At 48.2% G+C, this 24,799-nt stretch overlaps 1 protein-coding gene across 4 annotated transcripts in view; it reads right to left on the reverse strand.

The window, feature by feature from the left end:
- Positions 1-15,472, reverse strand: part of NEXMIF (neurite extension and migration factor) — a 113,171-nt gene extending 97,699 nt beyond the window's left edge. For 2 of the 4 annotated variants that reach the window (XM_015860660.2, XM_032444229.1), the window contains exon 1: positions 14,876-14,988. The gene's annotated coding sequence lies outside the window, so the exon portion shown is untranslated. Of the gene's footprint in view, positions 1-14,363; positions 14,460-14,875; positions 14,989-15,383 lie in introns of those variants that run through there. The other 2 variants (XM_015860659.2, XM_032444228.1) reach the window with 2 other exon arrangements.
- Positions 15,473-24,799: the final 9,327 nt, after the last annotated feature.

Raw genomic sequence — 24,799 nt, forward strand, 5'->3', positions numbered from 1 at the left:
GGAGAGCAAACCAGCACCATGCAAGAGCCACGTTAACTGAGGATGCCATGCCCTGCCAAATACCCATCACAGCCCATCACACACACACAGTGAACACCCAGTGCAAAAAGATGGGAAGTGGTGAAAGCAGAGTGCTGCAAAGCAAACCGCTGGCTTTGGCCAACGTGCAGCAATCCCCAGGGAGACAAGGGAGGGCCGCCCCAGCGATGCACAGACACAAAGCTGGTGGCCGCCAAGCACCAGCACGGAGCGCTACGGGAGATAATGCATGCACACAGCACGCACGCCTCACTCGAACTGTTTATCAGATTGTAACAGCACTGCGGCATCCAGGAGCGTGGATGTGCTGTTTTGTTCACATTTTAATGTGCCATCTTGCAGTAGATGCTTGCACAGCAGAGTAAATACAGTCTCTATATATACCCTGTGTGGGCGTCAGGGGTTATTTCTGACTGTCTTCATTACATTTCAATGCCAATTTAAATGAAAAAAAAAAAATAAAAATAAAAATCAGAACCAAAAACCAACCCCAAAAAACAAAAACGATTCTCAGAGTGATTTCAGTCTGATTTTTATAATCATTTCCAGAACGTTTTCATTCTGCAATTTCAAACCCTTATTGAAAGCTCTTGCCCTTACAAAGTTATCTTCGATGCAAGTCAAGAAAACCAGATGAGCTAACCCTTCACCCCCTTCCCACTTTGCTAATAAATGCAGACACAAATAGCATTTGCAATATTTAGCCTCAAGAACAGTTTAATAATAATGCTGCATCTTGCTTTATGTGGAGGGAGTTAAAAGAGAAACTCAAAGGCTTAATAGGTACAAATATTGTGCTTCAGTTGCAATAAGTAAATAGAGTTCAACTGCAGAAACGTAGTGATAGCAGAATCTGGAAGATGTGGATAACCCTCAAGCTAAAGCCCATTAGGTTTTGTTACATATGTCCTTTGTGTATTTTTGCGCTGCTCTATCAGTTAAATTGACCTCTGCAGGTGCATGTGTCGCTTTTACTGCTTAATGGCTACACATTTTAAGCCTAACTTAGGATAGCAAGATGTAAAAGAGCTGAGAAATCCCCTCTGACCCCTCATGAGTACTTCACCTTACCCATGCCAAGGGAAAGCTTGGTGGAGACACACCATAGCTCCATGCCCTAAGCAACATCAGGGCTGGCACCTGCAGTGCTGTGCAGGGCTCCACCTGCACCAAACAAGCCCCCAGCCCAGCACTGAAGGCTGCAGAGGTGGATGGGAGCGCTTAGTGTGAGACCTGTTTGCCAGGAGCCACCTGGATTTACTCAGCACAGCCTGGCCGCAGGGAAACGCCGCAGAGGAGCTGAGGGGAAGTTATCGCCAAGTTCTAAGTATGTAGATTTTTCTGGAGCTTCTAGGAAGAAGAATTAGTCAGTCTGGCTACAGGCCATAAAGCATAATTACTTATGTGAAATATGTTTAAATATGTAACTACAATTGCTAATAGGAGAGCCTTGCAACATCCATACAAAGGGATTCCACGGACCAGCAGCTCAGACACGGCACAAAGCTGAAGATCGTCCCCAAAGGAAAAACCTTCTTTCAGAAAAAGGCTTCAGAAACAACCATCGCATTATAATAGGGACACAATTTGGTTAGGCACCAAGAAGGAAGGAGGGCAGAACAGTGTGGTTTCGAAACGTGTGGCGAACCTGAGCAGATGGTTTGGGTGCCCAGCAGGAAAGGCAGAGAGGAACCTGCATACATAGATGCAGCCCATCTCCATCCTCCAGGAGATCCAGCAGCCAGCAAGCTGCCAATGGCGGAGGGAGAAACCAAAGCTGGAACCCTGCAAAGCTTGGTAGACACTGCTGAGTGGTAACACACCTTTAAGACATTAAAATAAAAGAGTGGTGTATTAAGCGATGTGGTAAATGCAATTTGTCATTTAGCACTGTGAATCTATGGATTTTAATGACAGGGTCTCATTTACATTTAACAATCAGTGTACTAGAACATTTCTTGGAAACTGGGGATATTTTCTTGTCTCAGCTGGAATATGTATAAAATTCTTCTTGATTAACAATGGAGTAAAGGAGTTCTGCCCTGAAAGCTTAGGCCCTTGGTTTCTCCCAGATGGGGTGACTATCAGCACACCGAACTCCAGCCCTGACTAGGAAAGCTCTCCAAAATCCAGCTGTTTTTAATAAGTATTTAAAACCTCTTCTGCAAAAATAATATTAGAAATAGCCTTACATTCTCCTGTTCACTTATACCACATGTCTGCTTTAGGAAAAAAACATTAACAACACATCTTGTTCTAAATGGTCCATTTTGGATGTGACTTTCAAACGCACTTACAGCAACTTAGGAGCATAAATCCCATTGATACTCTGTGGTATTTGTGCCCTTAATGCCTGTAGCCATTACTGAAAATCTCATTCTTTTCCAGAGCTTTGGAATTATTCCAGAGGTCATAAGCAGAGAAAGAAATGGCAAGTGTCAGACAGTATTTTGTATTTTACAGCAATGCTATGCAGCTTTAGGACAGGAATTGAGAATACAGAATACATGCATTTAAAACCATAATGGGGAGCTTAGGAAGAAGGGAAAGACTCAAGTCAAATTTAACCAGTAAATTTGGGGATAGGGTCAATCTCTGTTGCACCCAAGCTGGCAGGAACAGGATTCTCCTTCACCATTCTCCTGGCTCACAGGGCTGGCTGCAAAGTGACTGCGTTTCCTAGAGACACCACCACGAGAGGCCCTGCGCTGGCACCTATGAGCCAGAAACATCTCTCACTTTGGCAAGGATAACCAACCAGCCCTTAGTTTCAGCTCAACTACCAGCACAAATGAAGTGCCAATTTATTGGGAAGCCACAGTGAGCCTTTCTTGGTTGAGAGAGGAGGAACCCCCCGTGCAAGAGGGGCAGGTGAAGGGCCCAGCAGCTATAGGAAGCCATGGGATGGCACTATGGGTGAGTGTGAGGATTTCTGCCAGAGCACTGAGCCCACACTGAGAGCCTACAGCTCTGGGCCATGGGCTTCCTTCACCCCATTCTACTTTGTGCAGAAAGGGATCCGAAGAGTCACTAAAGGACATTATACTCAACAGAGTCACAGCCCCCACTTCGACAGACACCGTGGCTAAAACTGATGAGCATTCAGCACCACTATGGAGTCACATGTGATGTTTCTTGGTTAAACTTTTACAGGTCACAAAAAAAAATTTTTATGAAGCAAAGTGAACAGGAGATCATTGAGAGCAGACCCAGAAGTAGTGCTGTTATTCTGTCACTAACAGAGAAAAGCAGACTAGAAAGTTTCCAGAGAACGGCAAGTAAAACTCATACTCCCAACATCTGCTTATAAACCGCTTACAATCAAGCTTTCTTACAAAGCTTTATCGCCTTTATTCCCTCCTGCCCCCTTTCACAACACAGCTTTTGGCCAATTTAATTCCTCAAACAGTTGTGCACGCTTACTGGTCTGACTTTGTATTTACTGAAATTAAGATCAAGCACCAGGTATCTCCATAACAAGAGCAGGGCCATAATGCAGACTATAGTGTGCCTGCATGGCTACATTCTGCAGCATGCACAGCAGGCAGGGATGTGTCCCTACAGGGCTGGGAACGATTTCCCCAGCTCCCAGCCCTTAAGGCCACATCCAGCACCTCACCCAGCTCCTGCTCTGCAAGGATGCAGTTTCATCCGTCTGACAATTGTGCAAGTACAACCTGTTTCTGTGTCACAGCAAGCAGTGTGACCCATAGCCACACTGCACTGCTTGCTGCAGGTGGAGAGGAGTGCTGGAGCAGCCACTTCTCACCAAAATACCTGAGCTAGAAAAACAATCGTCATAGCTCCATGACGTCTCATATCCTGCAAATCCAGTATCTTTCCATGAGAGACCTGAGACATAGACATTCACCTTATTCCTCTCAAATTGCAGAATATAAGAGTTCAAATGAGTGTTAAGGCATAAAATGGATTTATTCTCTGCCTTCTTCCCCAGAACAACCAGATGTTGCACCATGTTCTTGTAACACGGAGGCAATGAACACAGCTTTAACACTGCTAAAGACCACTTCCACCCCAGTTATTATGGTTCCGTCATCCTCATACTTCACTTATAGCACCGATCCAGACCCACGAGGCTTCCCATCAAGTTCTGTGGGAATCAGGCTCCCACAGACACTCAAGATTCACAGCTCCTGAGGGCACCTTCCGCAGAGTGCTGGTCTTAAGGGTATTTACTGCTGACTACGCCATAACCTGCAACAATATCAACTCAGCATTATTTTGTTTTGATTCTGCAGTAACATTTACCTGACAATAATTTTGAGGGCTACAAGTTTCTGGAGAAGGGAAATGCATGTAGCAATTCGTGCTGAGCTCCCATCCCTCGGCAGGCAGCAATGCTGCTGCTGACCCATCTGCTTTCCTTCAGCCCACCCACCTGACTATTCAGGGGTCTTCCCACCATTTACCCTTTGCAATGTTATTCTAACTACAAGCACCCTGTACATTTTTATCTGAACCTCCTCTGCATGAAGTTGTCCCTGTACCCCTGTGGCTGCCACAATAAAGACTTGTTTAAACTTAACACCAGTTGCCCCCACCTTGAGAAAGGAAACAGGAAGACTTAAATGGAACATCCTCATTTTCCATTCAATTCCAACAGGAAGCCCATTTTCTGTTCTTGCAACAGAAACATCTTCCTCTATGCACTGAGATATGCATAGTGCAATAGAGAAAATCTGATACAATAAATACATAAATACTATGCCCAGAGAACAACTATGTTATGACTTGAAAACCATACTTCCTACGATAGACCTAAGACAACCTGATCTTAGTTTCTGGTAGAGGAAGTTGCAAGGAATGATTAGATAGGCAGCATGTAGATACATGACCACAGACAGAGGGGTGAGAGCTGACAGCCACAGTCCCCACATTTCAGAGTCAAAGATGCAGTTAATAAAACACCAAGATTCTAACTGGGAGTTAATATTCCACCTTGAATGGCTGCGGAGGGAGTCCTGAATGCAGACCCCAATCACCCAACAGTCAGAAAACAAGAAGAAGAACCAAACATTTCTTACTGAAAAAATACAGCGCTTGAGGTTTTTTTTAATGCCTGTGTTTGTGCGCTTGCTGTTTCGAACTCACATGGAGATCTGCTCCAAGCAGAGCTGCCTCTCTCTTTATAAGCTGGCGTTTGCCAACATCCCTTTCTGCCATTCCACATCGTAATTCCCCCTCCCATTTACACACCATGCTCACGAGCACTCCCATTCTCCTCCCCCCTCCCACATGGACACTTCTCCTTGCACAGGGAGACATGTGAGTCAGCCCAGCCATTTGGCCACTTCCCATCAGGGAACATCACCAGCACCCAGAGGACACACCGGGATATATTTTTAATTCCTGACTATCACTCTGCCGGCAGTGCTTTCCTCAGCAGATGGACAGGTGCCCACACCTTGGAGCTCGATCTGACATACATAAGGCTGCCAGTGCCAATTCCACGTACCGTCCGCAGATGCTCACAGCCTACCAGCACATGCTCTGCTCCTAAGAGAGAAAACTGATGTTTTTCGATACAACGCAGCCTCTCCTCTGCAGGATACAGCTCTTTGCATATATCTGCTAACAACATCTCTGTACTTCTCCACCCCCTCCCAACGTTCCTCGTTTTTGTCGAACTCGCCAGCATTTGTTCTGGGATCTAATTAAGGTCCCTTATCACCGTGGTAAGAGGGGGGCAAGGGCTAACAAAACAGCATTAATGAACTGATTGTTTTCACTGGGCACATACGCTGTTATAATCCCTAAGAACGGTACATATCTACGTTTGGAAAAACATCATCAGATGAAGTCTGTGTTGTTTACATTTTTACAAGAGCTTAACTAGAAGCCCGTGTAAAACTGGCATCATCCAACAGCAACCAAGAACTTATTTTAAAAGGAGATTTATGCTGGTTAGGACAGACAGCTTCATCTTGTTTTCTCCTCTGCACGCATGCAGAAGCCTTGTGTCTACCATCTGACCCTCCTTTGAAGAGATGAGCTTCCCATAAACTTCATTAGTTAGATGCAGTTTTTACAGATAATTCAGAACCTCTTCCCACCTTTCTGGGTTATTAAATCTATTAGCATCCCAGGATAACATTATGTAAGTACTGCTCATCTCCATTATGCAGCAGAATTAGAAGAGAGCTGTTAGAACCAAGTTCACCTTGTTTCCATCTCATCCTCGATATGAACTCAGACACCTGAAGCAAAATTGCCTGCATGGGATACTGCCTTTGGTATTGGAGACAGGGAAGAGAAGGAGGAGAGACCAAGAGAAGAGCAGACCAAGAGAAGAACAAGTCCACGAGGGAGGATAATACACTTCCTTCAGGTGAGCTTAAGAGAGAAGGTACAGTGTTTTCTTGCCCTGCAAGCATTAATTCTATATTCCCCTCTGCATTCATCTCCTTGTTCTTTCCCCTCATTTTCAATCCAACTTCCAGTCACATCTGAGGATTTGGACACCACCTACAGTCAACCCAGACCAAACCTTGGAAGGATCCCCTCCAAGAAATGTCTAGTTCAAGTGCTACCCAAACTGTTCCTCATATCTCTGCTCCCTCTGAGTTCAACTGCCTTATTTTTCAGCATTTTGGAGGACGCAATGTAAAATGTGCAGGGTCTGCTTTATTCAAGAGCTGAACAGTTCCCTGGTCCAAAAAGCTTTAGCTGAAGCTGCACTGGTGCCACACACCCTTACAGAAAGAGCCTGTTACCAGCACAGTTGCAGTAACACTTTGCATACGAAACGCAAACTTGTTTATGCTCACTGCTTCAAAGCATGGGTCCAGACCCATCTTCTGTCCTGCCTGCTTGTCAAACACCATCCTGCACAGCTCAGCCTGCCCTCTGGCCAACCAATCATCTCCTGGTGGAAATGGGCTCTTCGGCTGTACACTCAGATGAGCATTGAACACTGCAAATAACGCTCGTCACGGGTTGTTTGTTCGCTCGTCCTCTCTGCAGGAGCAAAGCATCTGCAACGGCTGCGATGGCTTTTAATAAATGCATGTTTGCTCTCAGTGTGGCACAAGACCAAAACATATGACCAATACAAACAAATGCAATCCTACCTGTCAATGCATGTTCACATGTGAGATGGCAGAGAAGCAGCCCTCACACCGCACCAGTTAGTTGGGTAGTTGTGTGCACATCCCAGGACTGTGCAACGCAGCGTGTGGCACTGCTGCTACGTGGCCAACAGCACCAAAAGACCACCATGAGGTGACTGCTGAGCGCATGAGATGGGTGCGTGGCAACACACAAAGGGACCACAACACCAGGGATGGCCATGAGATTCAGAAGACTATTCATCTCCAAACACTGATTTCAGAATCAAGTTCTCTACAAACTGAAACCTACTTGACGTTGACAAACACCACACAATTATAACTTGGACCTCCTGGCTTTATCTAGTCAATGAAATTCAAAATCTGGGAGTCCTGTTCTTACTGCAGATACATTCAGGAAACAACGTGCTGTAATATGAATGCAATAAACAGAACAGTGATGAGCATCGCTCGTCCCTGACAACTGACTGTGCTGATGAATAACACTTCAGACAAATTAGATCGCCCACTAACTACAACCACCATCTTCCTATGTCCAGAAGCCATGTGCTTCTCCAATTAATTGCTCAAAACTAATTGCCAGACGCAATTTTGAGCCGGCAGTGTCTTCGTGCCTTCCTCCTCCTGATCCATTCCCTTCACAGGCAGCCTCCATGCCCAGCAGCCTTCCCCATTCCTCATGCTCAGGCATGACATCCCAGACCTGACCTCCCCGTGCAGCTTTGGAGCAGATCTCTTCCATGCAGCTGACATTTAAATAACTTCTGTATTGACTTTCCTTTCCTGCACCTCGAGCCCTTCTTGTTTTCCTTACGTCCATATTCCAATTCAGCTCCGTGCTGCTATGGCAGAGAATATCGGAACAGAGCCTGACTGGTAATCAATGAACACCTCCACGCCGCAGCTCCTTGGACACACAGCACAGGAGATGCTGCTCTCTTCTGCACACATTCGCTGTTTTGGATAAACTTAGAGGAGCAGGAGAAGGTTCTTCCCAAACCTGCAGCACGTTTCAGACACCGCTAAGCCTGTGAACTTTCCTTTAACTCGCATTAAACCGATACAACTTTTAATTAAAAAAGTAATTTTGAAAAATTGCTTGTGCGGTGCATAAGGTGATGTTCAGACAGCATCACTGATCCCCAGAGTTCTGCAGCCTTGAGTTTAATAAACTGAATTTTCAAAAGTAAACACAGCTTGCATCAGCACCAGCCTTCTGCTGTGGGCCCAGATTCTTCACCCACGCTGAGTTGGCCCTCAGAGTCGGACCCAGCCCCACATCCCCACTGCACCTCTGGCAGCAGGACAACACCATCCAAATAAAAACCCAAATGGAACGTGCTCCTCCAGGCAGAAGCCAATCCACAATACCCTCAGGTTTCCCTCTGTATGGCTTTTGTAACTGTTCACCTGTTCTGCTTGTAAGGGTTGTTAAATAACTCATTCCATTCCTCTGTCAAGCCAGCAGGGCTCCCTTTCTCCCTGGGCCAGCCGGCTCCTTGACATGGCCCCAAGAGGTTGGCCATGGAGCAGCAGCACTGCGCTGACCCCAAACACCAGGAGCTTGCTTATTAATTCAACGTCATTAAATATAAATACAGCGTTTAGCACTTTCACCCACGCTTATTTGCATTTCTGTATTTTGTTAAACTTTAATGTCATTAGAAAGGGCAAAAGGAGTCCCCTTGACGTTCCCTTGCCTATTCCACCAGGACGCTGTAGGGCTGCACCTAATTTCTTGCTGCCAGTGAAACCTAGTGCAGGTCAAGGCCAGGCTGGGAGGGTCCCAGGGCAGCCTGATCTGCTGCTTTATCCAGCATTCGGCAGCCCTGCCCACAGCAGGGCTTGGAACTAGATGATCTTTGAGGTCCCTTCCAACCCAAGCCATTCTATGATTCTATGATTCTAAACAACAAGTGTGCAAATACTTCAATGAGGTCTGATTTTAGGCTATCTGACAACACGCACAACAACTCCAGAAGACACAACACTCCTTCTCTATCTGAAGAGCTCTACTCGGCAGATCAGCCTTTCAGAGATGTGCTAGTTTCAGCTGTAACAAGCTCTTCACACTTTTTGTAACTAATGGGCTCCACATATTCATCTCCAAAGAGCATAAATTCCCTTCCTCCCTTTCCCTTTTAAATAAGCCAGGCAACATTACAAAAAATAACATCTGTGCCGCAGTTATGCAAGAAGCAGCATGATCACCATTAAATTGAACACTACAAAAATAGCTGAATTTTTCAAAATACATATAAACAACGGTCTGCCTTTACACCCTGAGATCAGGGACGTTATTGGTGCCACCTCTGCTCCTTGCTCATTCTGTGCTCCTTGTTCCTCACTGGTGTTTCATGGCTGCAGATGGGAAGTTCCAACACAGGCAGTACAGACAGCCTTGTAAGGACAATCCAGATTGATTCTGGATGGAAAGGGCTCGAGTGTGTCATAAGGAGATGAAGAATCCCAAAAGCAATTTTAGTGCAAGTATTCATTTTATTGGAGTACGCAAACCGTGCTACGTATTTTCTCATAATAGTTAGCAAGCATTCTCTTCTCATAAATATAGGTCAACAGAGCTAAACTCTGTTTTTGCCTCAACTCCCACTTTAAATGCATAAAGAATTAGATTTTTAAGGAGCGGAATGAAAGAAATGGTCTATTTCATGCTATTATGTGCCCAGCCAAAGATCCCAATGGGTTTGTTTGGGCTTTAAAAACAAAACAAAAAACCCTTGGCATTTGTCAGACTAAAACCATTTTTCTTTGGTCTTTGCACAACCATCCTTTCCAGATTTGAATAAATAACATCAAACAAATTCTTTTGACTCCCATTACCGTGAAGCACACAGAAGTTGCTCAAGGAGAAACAGAGTGATGTGGGAACATGTCAGACAGCAAGGAAAGAAGAGAAGCACCCCTCACCAATGCCACAACACGCACAGTAAAACACACCCGGCACTGAGTAGCTGCCGGCATCCCCTTCCCATCCCACAGTACTGAGGACTGGGTTCAACCCAAGGGAACAACCGTGTGTTGTTCCTCTGCTCATTCCCAGCACCACGGCCAGCTGCTGAGGTTGGAAGAGAGTCTATGGCCCCTTCAAATTCACCCCAAGACAGCTTTTAGGAGATGGCATTTGCCCCAGGTCTTGGCCAGAGGAAATCTGAGCACGCAGGTTGTACATGCAGAGGTGAGTGCTGTAAGTGAGGGAGGAAGGAGAGATGTTGTTAATGAGAAAAAACCTGATAGAGGGACTGGGATACCATGCTTGCTTAAGGTGTTAATCAGAAATCAATAATTCCATCCATCCCTCATGCAGTGGTAACCACGTCACGGCCAACAGCTACCCTACTCACACGTTGCCTAAGAACAAACCCTGCACACAGAGGCCACAAAGCGCCGCATCCCAAACCCACATGGCTGCTACACATGGACACCAACACTGAGCCCACAGGGAACCTACATCCAACACAGAGCTGCCCAATGCAGCAATATGTTCCCAGCCACTCTGTTCAAGGCAACCCAAAATTATATACCTTCTAACCACCGACTTCCTGACAGCACAGTGCAGAAAGGCTGTGTGTTAACTGCTAACACGGGGACAGGGCAGCTCAAATGGAGACAGAACCTGGCAAGGAATTAGTTCACATTAAAGAAAGGAGCAGGCACAATAAACAAAAGCGTTTTTGCTGCAGCACATACTCCCCATTAAGCGATAAGCTAACCAGACAAATACGATAATTAAGTGAGCGAAGGTTACTGGGTTAGGACAAATTATTTTCCTGCAGGAGGTTCCAGCTGATGGCATCTCTGTGGGTCACCCCATGGCTCCAGCTCCACTTCCAGCCCTGGGGGCCAGCAAGGGTCCCATGCCCCACCACTGCCTACATCAACCCGTCTACTCCTGTGTGAGCTGACAGCGCCTACCTGATGCGTTTCAGAACCAATACATCACACGCACAGGGAATCTAGGACAAGCTGTGACATGGACAGGTGGTTTTGATATAGTGGGCATCCTCGGATAGACATAAACAAACCATGGGAAATCACCACCAGCAATCCCTGCAGAGGCAGCAGGAACACAAGATTTGTGTTTGCTTCAACACAACAGAGGTTAGCGGTCGGCTTTCCCTTCTGCCCTTCCCAAATTTCTACCCACCTCTCCACATTAAGGCATGGCAATCCACCAAGCCAACGTGAGAATCCTGATGCAATGGATGGGAAAGCGCCATTATTATATATATATATAAATGTACAGCTCCAGCCAAAATACTATAAATTAAAACAGAGTTTCAGTGGCACTTCTGAGGAATAAAAAAAAAAAAAAAAAAAACAAAAAAAAGAAAAAGAAAAAGAAAAAGAAAAAGGCTTTGGAAGCTTCAGATTTGAAGCTTCACAAGCTTCTTATGAAAAATGCAAGCTTTGAAAAACTTCTGAAGATTTAATGTTCTTACTCTGGGCTCTTCTACTGCCAATGGACTACGGATGCTGTAACTAATAAAAAATAATTAATGCCAATAAACAGGCTTTTCCATAAAGCCTCAGCCTCCCTTCTCCATCAAAGGCCCGAGCCATTCACTGGCACATTGTGAAGAGAACAAAATCCGTGGGGCCCCTCCTGCCTGCATGCGGTTCTCCAGCACTACAGCTCAGCACCAAAGCCCCTCGTCCAGACAGAGGGCTGAGCACCAACGACCCCAAAGCTACGTGCCACTGCTCTGCTGGGAATCAGTGGCCAGTCCATGTAGCCTAGGGAAGCTTCTGCACACACTGGGTTGTGCACAGAGGGATGACAGCCACCTACTTAGACAGTGACCTCAGTAATGGCAATGTTCAGAAAGATGTTGGAAAGGATCTGGCAAATGGAGCAGGTGAGCAGCGCCAGGCCTTTTGGACCGACATACCAAGGTGATACTGATGGGCAATGGTGGAATAACTGGAAGGGATCCATCAGGAACCTCACACCCACCCACATTCTTAAGGCACTGCACAAAAATTATTTTAAAAAAAAAAAAAAAGAGAAAAACGTGATCGATGAACAGAAATTGCCAGCAGAATTCTCTATCATGGAAGACTATCCAGACAGGAGCTTGGATAAATCACACGAATTGGGCATTTCACAGGAAGAAGAGTTGCCAGAGCTTTGTTAAACCGAGCAGGACTGCAAGCTGAGTTTGTGCCGCAGCACCAACCCCTCCTGCACAGCTGAGGGTCAGGGCTCTGCCCAGGCTGCCACAGTCCCACAGACACAGCCCCAGCTCAGGGCCGCAGCATCGCCCGCCTGGGAGGGACACAGAAACACCTGCAAAGGATGAATTGTCGAGATTTAAAGTTTTAACATGAGCTAGCAAACGCCAGGGATGAAAGAAAGCCTGGGATGAAAGATCTCCGTGACACCTGCTTTGAATAAAAAGGCTCTACTACAAAAATATCGGAGACCTGCTGGTCTAGAGCCTTTGCTTCGTGCCATTCCCCAGACGTCAATTTGCAAGAGATGCACACAAAAGCAGCATTACACAGATTACATGCTATTCCCCTGAACTGCAAACAAAATCCACCCAGCGCTGCCGCACCAAAGCCACCTTCCATCCACCCGCATGGAGCCTTCATTACGGAGCAGGGATCAGCGCTGCTCTGCACACAGCAGCTCCCAGCACCACCTCTCCTGCGGCTCAGCTCCACCGGATCCCAAATCTCTGCACATCCACGGCTGCACAACCATTAAGCCAACAGTGGGCACCAACAGCAGGGCAGCTCGTCCTGAGCTCATGCACCCTGCAGATAGAAGCCATGCCCAAGGCCGGATACTCAAACCAGCTCACAGCCTCCAGCACTCTCAGTGTAACAACAGCCTCAATACACAACAACCAGCAGTGCCAGCAATGTGAAGGCACCTGGAATCTGACCCTTTGCTGGGGCAGGAGATGCTGGGGGGAGCACGTTGTCTTACTGCCAGCTCTGCCACAAAGCCAGGCACACCAGCACCTGGCAGAACACATGGAGATGGGTACAGAGCTTGTTCCATTGGGGCTGGGAGTGCAGAGATGCAGCAGCAGCAACAGAAAGAACAACCCACTGACAGGTGAGAGTGCAGCACCTTGCATGTAACAGGTGGATTTCATTGATGTTATTTCGCTCCTAATTCTTGAAATATATATATATATATATATAAACTCCTTCACAGACCATCAATTTCTGAGAAGCAATCTCAACCCTATGGCCTTTGACATCCACTCTCAGGGCCGAGCACAGAAGCAGCAGCTGCAGCACTGTATGGGACAAGGGTGAGCTCTTCCCTTTGAGATGGATTATTTCCCACAGCCACTTTCCATTTGCTTGCAGCAGGGCACAAAGTTTACAGGGACCATGCATCGCTGTGCTCAGGGCAATGGGCGCAGAGGGCCCATGGCTTCTATCACCCAAATGCAACAGAGGAGAGCTGCTGCTTTCCTGCCCTGCTCCTGGGTGCCAGCCCGCACTGGCTTAGCGTGGGGCTGCTTTCTCCCTCCTGGTTCTACACCCCATGCATCGTTTTCCAAAAGCAGAAAGGAAAAAGCCGCACCAAACCATCCGCAAAGCATCAGCAAAGAGGAGGGCCCAGCACATGCCCCACGCACCGCACTGCTGACCCTGCTCAGCTACTCACGCTACAACACAACAACCGCAGCCTTCCCCTTCCTTTATACCGCAGAGAGACCGTCAGCGCTCAGAACCGACCGTCCGACGGGCAGCGGGAGCCCCAGCTCCGAAAAGCGACAGCAAACAAAAAGCAGAGCAGGGGAAGGCCCCGGGGCGCTGGGACAGGCAGGCCGGGCCCCGCTCCGCTCCATTCATTTGGCCGAGCGAGGCATCGCCGGGGCCGGCCGCCTTCCCCCCGGCCGGATACGCGCTCACAAAGGTACCGCACGCTGCGCGGGCCGGCGGGGGCTCCATTTCTCGCCTCGCTCGGAGCTTTTGGGTAATAATTATTCACCGGCCCCGCCGCCACGAGCGGAGCCCGATCGGCGCAGCTTTGTACGAGCCGCCGCCACGGCTCCATCGCCGCCCGGCCCGGCTGCGGTGCCCCGCGCTGCCCCTGCCCGGCCGCAGCATCCCGGGCACGGCCGCCTCCTTCCCTTCCAAATCAACCGAAATAAAATAATAGAGCGTTGGCGCGTGGCAGATTTATTCAGCGAGCGGCTTGATTTATTGAGCAGACTTGACACACATCAAACCCTACTACGGGCTTACATAATTGTTATCCGCTCGCGGCTCCGCTCCTTTTGTCAGACGCGTTCGCGAGAAGCGATGCGACAACGGCCGCTGCCGCAGCCCGGCCCGGCTGCTCCCCACCTGCGGCGGAGCCTTTGTGCTCCTCGGCCCTTCCCGGCCGCCCCGCAGCCCCACGCGCGGCTCCGAGGCCGGGCCGCTCCGGGGCCGGGAGACGGTGACCGCCGCCCGCGGGGCCGGAGCGCGGCGCAGACAATGCGGCGGCCCCGTCCTCGGGCAGCGCCTCCGGGCCGCTCCCGGTGCCCCGCTCGGCTCCGGGCCTACGGCGGCGGGACCCGCCCGGTGCCACCCACGAGGGGGACCGCGGCCGCCGGCGTCCCGCGTGCCCCGCACCCCCCGGCCCCGGGCCGCGCGCAGCCCCCTCCTCCTCGTTCTCCTCGTTCTCCTCCTCCTCCTCCCCCCCCGCCGCCCCCTCCTCCGCGCCCCCGCCCGCCTCGCGCCCCCCTTCGGCCGCTCCCGCCGCCGGGACTCACCTCGACGCCGGACCCGCACGGGAGGCGGCCGCCAGGGGCCGGGGGTCCCCCCGCCCGCCCGGCGGCGTCGGTGACGGCGTTGGCTCAATGCGCGCCGAGCGCTTGCTCCATGCGCCCCGGGCCCCGGCGCGCGCAGGTTGACCGCCCGCCCCCCCGCCCTCTCCCCGCGCGCCGGCCCCCGCCCTCCCCCTTCCCGCGCCCCCCCCCCATCACGGCCGCCGCCGCCGCCGGCCCTGGTCGCCCCGCCGCCCCCGCGCGGCCGCCCGCCGCCCGCCTCCCGCCCCGATTGCCGCTCCGCAGCCGCCGCTGCCATTGTTCCTCCGCCGCGGGACCGCCGACACCCCTCCCCGCCCAGCCCCGCGCCCGTTCCCCACTCCCCCCCCCCCCCCACTCGCCCCGGCCGCTCGGCGGGAGCGCGCACCGCGCCGCCGCCGGGCATAAAGGGCGCGCGGCCGCGGCCCCTCCGGCGGCGTGTTGTGTCGTGGCGTGTCGGGGCGGAGCGGCTCACCTGGCGCCGGGCCGCGGGCAGGTGCCGCCGCCTGGGCCCGCCGTGCCCCCGGCGGGGAGGGGCGGCATCGCGGCGCGGGGCACGGCCGGGCCGGGCGCGGCTGCGGGAGGGAGGAGGGCGGGACGAGGGAGGGCGGCCGCTGCCGCACCGCGGCGGTGCTGCGGGAGAGGGGGAGCGGCGGCGGTGGGAGGCGGTGCCGGGCCGCGGTACGGCCCCGGTGGGCGCGGGGCACAGCCGGGAAGGAGGGACCCGCCCGCCCCGCCCCGAGCGCCGGAGCCGAAAGTTGCGCACCTGCGGCCGCGGGGTCAGAGCGGGGCTCGGGAAACGGGGAGCGGAACCTGAGCGCGGAGGAGGAGCAGCATCACCGCGAGCGTTCGGGCTCCGTTACCGCGAGCCTCGGCACCCAGCGGAGGTTCCCACGTTAAAGTTTCCGCTCGCGGCTCGCGCGGAGCAACGCTGCTTCTCCATCCCCGACGGCGCACGGCTCACGCTCCGACAGGTCGGGCAGGTGACACAGGGACTTGCGGGTGAAGCCGCGGGGCACCGAGCGCCCCGAACTCAGCGCCCCGCATTCCTGCTTCGGCGCTGCACCGCGGGCAGCAACGCGGTGGTTGTTCGGGCAGAGCCGCGCCCAGGCCGTGCCATACGCCGCGTGCAGCCACGGCCCCACGTGCAGCACCTCGCACAGCTGCCTGCCCTCAGTTTCCCTCCCAACAGCAGCATGTCGAGTTGCAGAGTTCGGTCCTCGCAGCCTTACATAGCCCTAACGCCTGGCACCGCACCGCCTTTAACTTCACCCCTCATGTCCTCTTCTCTGCGGAATGATTAAAGTAACAGAAATGAACGACAGCTTTCCAGGCGCGCTGACGCGACACAAGCGCAGCCCTCCGCCCTGCCCGCAGGATACTGAGTTTGCAGCCTGCCGCTCAGACCCGTGTGGCTCTTAAGAACAGGTGCTAAGGGAGCTCCCTGCGGCACAGCGATCCCACAGCCGCGATGGGAGGAGTGATCGCCATCCGCCAGCACACGGCACTGCCCTCCTTGCATTGCACAGCACAGCCAGGCGGCTCCAGATGAGGCAGATGCTTACACCTGTCCTAATCTCCCCGCTGCCTTCGACCAAGACCCTCCTGCCCAGGTGACTCTGCTTTCAGCCACTTGTTGGTCGGTCCAGGAAGGGAAATCAACATCTACAGCCACACAACCTGGATGATGGTAACAGAGAGCCAACACCGCAGAGCCACAGCTTCTTCTCCGGTGCCTGGGACATATATGGAGAAAAGGAGAGGATGCAGGAGGTGTGAATGGAGCTGGAAAAGCAGGCCCTGGAGAGGTCTGTTATCCAGGCACAATTGCCCCAAATGGTTTTGTTTAGGGATGGAGGCAGGGACCAGACTGGGGAGGAAACAGCAGGCCTGTACATAGCTGGAATGACTCCTTCCACATTTCCTGGTGGTTTTGGCTCCCTTCTCAGAGTGCTGAGGAGCTGGAGAAACACAACAGTGCTCAGCCCATGCTTTTCCTTTGCCGTGACCAGTGATGTTTTGGATGCACTGAGAAAAGTAAAACTCAGAGCCACTGGGGTGGCTCAAACACAAACTCCTCCTGTGCCCAGTGAGGCCATAGAAAGAAAGAAGGTAAGGAGGGGCCCACATTTATTTTCTGGTCTTCTCTGCCCTCCAACTCCCCAAACATCCTTCCCTCGCACCACCATCACAGGGCTGAAAAACCTTCGTCATTCGAGTCAGAAAGTTCCAGCAGATTAATAACCTCTGAGGCTCCCATGGCTGAATACAACATTAAAACTGTGTTGCTAATTGGCTGTGATCTCCCAGATTAGTCCATACCTATTTCTCTATTCTCTCTCCCCTCTCTTTCCCAACACTTCAACTTTAAATCGCAAATCTTGGTCCAGATCGCACATTTATCTTACCATGTTCCCATGGCCAAACACCTGATTATTTGTGGCTTCTGAACAGGAGGAAATAAAAGCACACATTTGTGCCTTGGCCAAGAGGAACGCTCTGTGGACAGAGGGCTCTGTGTTCTTTCATTTCCTTGGCAGGCCTCACACCCTTGGACATTTAGGAGAGGCTACTGTATTAGCAGAGGAAAGGGAAAAAAAGAAAACCTACTAAAATGCAAAAAAAAACCAACCCAGCAACTACAAAAAATAGGCTTAAGAATGGTGTGGTGTATTTGCAACGAGCCAGAACACAGGTTAGAACAAAATATGGAGAGAGCAAAAGGATCAGGATACACAACAAGAAGTAGAGGTGAAGGAAAGTGGGACCAACACGCCAAACAGTCTCTGCTCACCAAATTTACTGCTCAGGCAGCGATCCTTGGGCCAGCAAGAAGCCGGCTGGCTGTGCATCCATCATGGGTTTGATCCACTCGCAGGCAGTAAATCTAGTGAACCAGGTTACACAGCACGCCTCTGCTACGCGCACAGACCGGTGAACCGCAGACAAGCAGTAGGTGGTTCTGGCCCTATCCACCGCTTTGGCCAAGCTGCCGTGCATCTAAATATCCTGGATGAGCACGGCAGAGTTGAAAAGAGCTGGTGAGAACTCTGTGCCAACAGATGGCAACTCAAATTCTGTTTAGCCTTGTCATCTTTCATGTTACGCTGCTGTCTCCGTTTGGGGCGGGCTGCATGGGAACAGGAGGCAAATCGCAGCGTTGCACCCACATCTACGTGAATAGAAAGGTGCAAATGCTGGGGGTTTACTACCTGCTTTTCTTTGGGACTGTAGTTCATTAAGTACAAGAAAAGCAGTTTCATTAGCACGCGTTAACCAGTGACTTCCATATTACCACTACTGTCTCCCATCAAAGAGCCATTTACAGAAAACAAGGGCAGAGGGAAGAAGTTGCTTTGGCAGCTTTAAGATTATACGCCCAAAGCTTTCTACCCTCTGCCTTGTATTTTTATGTTAAAGCATCGTGAGATATTACCATATTTTTCATTATTATTTGTGGCACTAAATACTGCAGCACGCAGTGCCAGATGGCTAATATTCAGAATAAAAATAATGCAAGGCCAATCATGTATTCATCCCACTTTCCCAACGCACACAGTTAAAATATTAGCAGGCTTAAAATCTGGGTTGTTTTTTTTCCTGTTTTGTTTTGCTTTTCCAATGTAGAAGAATAGCACATTACAGAATTATATGCGGGCACATTATCATACAAGCGAGCATGTATAAGAATCCGACTTCCCATTTTATCTGTGTGTTGCGAGGATCTTAAAACATGGGTGCATCTTTCTTTCACTTTTTAGGTTATTTTGCCTAGTAAGGAAAAGCAAATAGTTCTGCAGTGCATTAGGAATGTAAGAAAAACCTTCTCCCAGAGACTGTTATTGGTATGAAATAGTTCTTTTTTTTTCTTTAATATATAAACAGCTTGAGTCCTAAACTTAACCAGATGGAAACGTGCCTACAAAGAATTGGATCTAATTCAGCAGAGACTGACAGCCAATAGATGAGCCAATTTAGACCATCGTATGCCAAAAATGGTCAATCATGTTATCTTATGTGTGACTCTTACTCTGGCAGATGCCTACTCCATCCAAAGGACTCTAAGCATCTTTTTGGAAGACAGGATTATTTTACACACGCTTTAGAAACATCATAACAATGCTTGATTTCTCTGGAAATATTCCATTTAGTTTCAGCATTTTCACAAGGGATTTTTATTAATTTGAGGATATACGGTGCTTTAATTGTCTCCTTGCAGGAAAAAAAGCTTTCCAACCCAACAAAAACTGAGCTGCAGTTCAAGGAGAGTCCCCTATTTATTTTAATGTTAATAAAAGGAAAGTTTATTAGCTGTCTTCCTTGGGCAGAAGTTCACTTTTGAAAACAACACAACAATAACTACAGCTTAAATACACTTCTTTTATCTCTCATCAACTTCCCAAAAATAAAGGCTAAGGTAAAAATTAAAGGGCATTTTTTATAGTCAGGGTTTTTTTGGGTTTTAGTTTGGGTTTTTTTCCTGGTAACTCAGTCTCTCGGGATATCACATTTTACCTTCCAGAGAGATGCTGTTCATCTGCCTCAGCCTGCAACACAAAAGGATCCCTTCACATCTCCACCACAACACTCAGGCTCGTCCTCTAGGAAATGCAGGGCATGCAGCTTACTTTTCCTTTTTTCCCCTTTCTATCTTGCATCTAGCTTAAATAGAAACAGTTAAAAAAGGGGGGAAATCCTTATTCAGTTATTAGCCTGTCCTAAGGACATAGGGCAGCTTGGTTAGCTCTGCAATGCATCACATAGCCTGTAGTTATACCCCATACTTGCTGTCAGTGTGATATCTGTTTAAATTTAGTCTGATTTTCAGCCCTAGAAGTTCTCAAGTGACGAGATTTCTCTGCCCCCCAGACTGAAAGCTACAGAAACCAGTTACACTGTTTCTGAAACCAGTTACACTGGTTTCTGTTACCAGTGTTCCCAGTTACAGTTACACTGTTACCAGTTACACATTTAGGGGGTCATCTTCTTTCACAGGACACTGCAAGGCTGCACACAAGTTCGTAGGTTAACATTTTTCACTTCATTACCTCCTGCAGTCAGAGAGGAATAATCTCTTGAGGAACTACTTTTTAGTCTCTCTCAAACATTAGGAATATGATCTGGTCCTTTATAGGGAAATCCACCTGGATGACAACATGGGTCCCAAAGTAAGACTATCTGCCCCCACTTTGGGACACAGCCACTCCATTTCCATGACCACCCCCATCTCCAACAGGAACACAACCATGCACGTTCAACACATCACAGGCAGCTTATGGACTTCTCAACATTTTCTAGTTGACTGTTATGAGCCCCCTAAGTCGTCAGCAAGCAATGCAGCCTCTTAGTCTTCTGTTCATCACGTCCTGACTGATGCGAGCTGTCAGACTAAACCCAAACTGTCAAACAGCTGTAATTTGCAGATTTAGTAAAAGAGCTTAGTATTCCTTTAAGTAAAGTACTTAAGAGATACATCCAGTGAATTTTAAAGTCTATGCAAGTTAGCACAGTTTTCTTCTCCCCCCCCCCCCCCTTCCCCCCACCTTTAATACCAGTAAAGCAGCTTTGGTCTAAATCAAAGACAAGCCTGTATTTCCTCTGAATAAATTCCAACCAAGACCTTGATATCAAAGACTGAAAACAGCCATTTACAGGATTTATTTGTCTAGACACCTATTGGAATCATTTGGACACTTATTTGCTAGAATTAAAACTCCTTTTCCAGTAAACTAAACAATAACTAGAAAATTTGGGGGCCTTAAATGCAAACAAAACCACGGTGTAATCAATATAAAACACTTTTGGACAGCTTCTGGAGTTGTTCATCTATTGAAATCAAAAGAGAAATACAGAAAACAAGTGTTATTTGCCTTTGACTTGCTATAAATTACTTCTATGCTATTTATAGCAGGTAATATATTCAAGTATTGCAGTCTGCCTTCAGTTGTTTTCTGTTCCTCCTTTCATTAACTCCGGTCTCTATGCTTACCTTTAATACATTATATATATGTATATATGGGACCCGAGTTCTGAGATACAAGGATACAGCACCAAACATTTCAGCACAGGTAAGACTCTTGGCAGCAGCACTAAGCAGAGGCACAGGGTGCTGGCAAACACTGTTTTCAGTGTATGTGACACTGAGAATCATCCCTTCCACACCGCTAGAACTGTGCACACATATCGCTCTCTGCAAAGCTCTCTGGCCATTTTGGAGGCAGAGCTCTGTAACCTGATCACACACAGACACTATTGAGGATTGGATGCCTGTATAGCCCAAACAATACAGAAGAGCAAACAGGCTGTTCACAGCTTCCTCATATTTCAGGCTACTTGCCCTCCCAAACTGCAAGAAGCAGATGCTGTGACAGAGCTCCCCACACAGCACTCAGTGAAGCAAACCCCTCCTGGCAGGATGGCTGCTGCCCAAGAGGTCTGAATGCAGCACAAGGGCCTTCATTGTGCAGCGTCCCACCGCACAGGTCACCTGCTACGTTCCTTTGAAAGCAACACATGAGAGGAAAAAAAAACCCGACCCTGTGTGACAAGCTGGTCATGTTTCCTCAAGCTCACAGACGGGATTTTTAAGGGGGAACTACAGGAGAATTCTAGTCCAGCTATAGGGATAGGAAAGGGAGAAGAGGCAACAGAGCAAAGTAAGATAATGTTTAATAATGTTTAAGTAGCTGCAAGGAAAGCTTGAGGTGAAGCAGTTAAGGGACCATTTTTATACAACCCTTCTCCCCACCACTCTCTAGCATTTCCCATCTAAGCTTCTCTTCGTGAACCATTTATGTTTAAATACTGTAAAACACTTTAAAAAAAGTGTTATTGCTCTGTCCAACATAGTGTCATTATTTTTTTCCCTAAGAACTTCAGAAACCTTGTTTGCCCAGGCAAGGGATGTTCTCAGTAACTGCCCTGCAGTCACTCTGTGTGGCACACACACTAAATACCACTGACTGCAAATCAATTCCCTCCACACCCTCTAAGGTAAACCTCAAGAGTTCCACAGTACAATTTTACTCATCTTTTCAGCTCCTTCCCAGTCTCTGCTTTAAGCCATTCTCAGGAATATACATACACTCTTTCCATATTATAGACTCACAGGAATTTAGATTGAACCATTTAAAAGTCTAGAGTCTGCTGAAGTCGCTCTCCCTCATCAGAGCTACAGACATTTGTGACATGTGCTATGTGGGACAGCAAGCCAAAAACACGCGACATTCACCCACTTCATGTCAGCTCCCTGATGTAAGTACTAATATATCACCACTCAGCACTTCAGTTGCTTTGCTTAACTTCTAGAGATTTAATAAGCTGCTCCTTAGAACCTCTTTCCTGCTGAGACTGTGGGATTGCCATAAGTCTCCATTTGGTGCGTATTTCTCTGGTCCAAACATTTGAAATCCAATACCAGCTCAATCCTCACACAGGCTTTGAAATAAACCCAGGTGAACTCTGCACAGGGCAGAAAGAAATGCAGCAGCCTAAAATATCTCTGCTTTGTCCTCTCCTTACATCCTGTCAAGTATCTGATATTACCTCAATCACTTCATAGTATCAGCAACTCGTGCCACTCATTCCCATTTACAAATGTTCTGCAAACACTACGCTTCACCAGAGAACATTCCCCGCTTTTCATTATAAATAAGCTCGCTCTTTTTTCTTATTATTATCTGTCTTCTTAAAAAGCCTGTCTCTTTTTCCAGTCACTGAAGAGATGAAGATTTTTACACTCATGTGACAATACCTGAAACTCCTATTTCCATTTCAGGAGAAAGCGACATAGCCCTTCACATAATTCATGCATCAACTGCACATGAAATACTCGTTCCTAATTACAGACTGACCTTCAAATTCCATTTCCTGCAACCAGCTTAAAATGAAAACTTTTCATCTTTTCAACCTCCGCGTTTCAGAACACGTATTGGTGCCTGCACAAGGCCAGTAAAATCCTCAGATGACACTTGTAGAGCACTTTACAATGCATTCAAAGGACACAGTACAAGCTGATATACTGTGTTCCAGCCTGTTTCTTCCTCTCGATAATGAAAGGAAAGAAAATCTCTTCTTTTCCCCCCTCTACTCTCCAGGATAAGGCTGATAGCTTTACAAGACACATTTTAAGTTGGTGTGACATAAATGCTTTACTCGACAGTTTTATAAAGGGCTACAAAGCACTGAAAACTGAAATGAAATATGGGGGAGCTGAGATGTCACATTAGTCTTTCAACAACAGAGATGCTATTTTAAATTCTGTCTTAAGACACAACTGCTTTTTTTTTTTTTTTCTCCCCTCAAATAAAATATCTACTGTGCAACTTAGTACAACTGGCACTTCTTAAGAAGGAGATCATACAAGGAAGCACTAATAATGTATAAAGTTGTGATTACGTTGTAGCCATAGGAAGCTTGTGCAGTAGTTCAGTTAATTCATAGGCTGAATTCCATCAGCTCTACTTCCACGACAGCTCAGCTGTTTAAGACAGTTAATCACAATTCACCCTCTGGGACATGCCTTCAAGTCAACTTAGGAAGCTACACAGCCTGGCAGGCAGCTTGCCAGCATAAACAGCAATATTTTGGGTAATGAGGGTCCTGACAGGATTGACCAAATGCCACCTAGAAAAGTACTTTGTGTCTGATGCTGTTTTAGGCTCCTTCCTTACACACCCACAGAATAATATGCAGCAATAATTTCCCCTGTACAGCAGAATTCCCAAGGCATATGACCAGTGACCTGAAGGCTCAGCAGGCATTCCTAAAGAAGACTGTTTCTCATTTCAGGTGCCACTGGGAGGCTCTGGCAGTGCCCTGGTGGGAGACAAGAGGGAGCTGGATGCTGGATTGACCTCAAGCCGTAGATCTTCCTTTTGAGGATCACAGGGTTGCTGTTGGGCTTCCATGCAGCTTGTGTCTCTTCCTCAAGTTTTATTTCAACATCTACAGAAATTGATCAGAAGTCTTAATAAGGATTTTATATACATTTTTGTCTTAGGCACTGACCACCTGAGGACTTTCTGAAATAAATAATAATCATTTAACAGCGCTGTAACATAGCAGCCACATTCTAGAACTTCAGTTCTACAGGATGCTCAGACTTCACAACTGACCTCTCTCATTAATGAAACTGTCATTGAAACGATAAGACAACAGTATGTCAGAGCACTGCCAAATCACATCACACCACTTCTCATCATTGCTTCAGAAAAATGCCCTCGCTCCTCCCAAGAGATACAACAAGCACATCCATTTGCTGCTATAAACACATCCAGCTGCCATTGAACCTCCTGTCCTGTGTGCTGGCTGCAGCCAAGACTCGCAGCACAAGTCAGGGCTGAAGGCAGGGAAGGGTGTTTAGATGCCTGACTACCCAAAATAAACGTCGCATTACATTTTTCCCCACTGTGAAACATTAGATAATCAATAGAATACTAAACTGTCAGTTCTGCAACCATTGTGTGAACACAGATGGGATGTTAAATGAGCATGGTAACCTCAAAATGATTCCTAATTTATGTGAAGATTAGAAAACGCTACATTTGTAATTACTGTTTTCCTTGATGCACACACGCAACTAATAGAAGTCAGCACTAATAGAAGTTAGATGTACACGTGAAGAAAAACAACATACTCCCATTACAGCTCTTTCATTAATGACTTTTTTTTCTTGTCAGTAAGCATTTATACAGCATTCCTGCACAGGATTGTTAAAAGAGTTAAAGAGTAGCAAGCGAACCTTCAGAAACAACAGCTGCAAGTTTATCCAGTTATATACAGCAGAAGCAGCCTGCTCCAGGATCTCATGCCCCTTCATTATGGCCACGCAGTGCTCAGTGACATCATTTTGAAACAGAACAACAGCAGGACCAGTGGTTATAGCAGCAC

The sequence above is a fragment of the Coturnix japonica genome, chromosome 4, assembly GCF_001577835.2.
Source record: "Coturnix japonica isolate 7356 chromosome 4, Coturnix japonica 2.1, whole genome shotgun sequence".
NCBI lineage: Eukaryota > Metazoa > Chordata > Aves > Galliformes > Phasianidae > Coturnix > Coturnix japonica.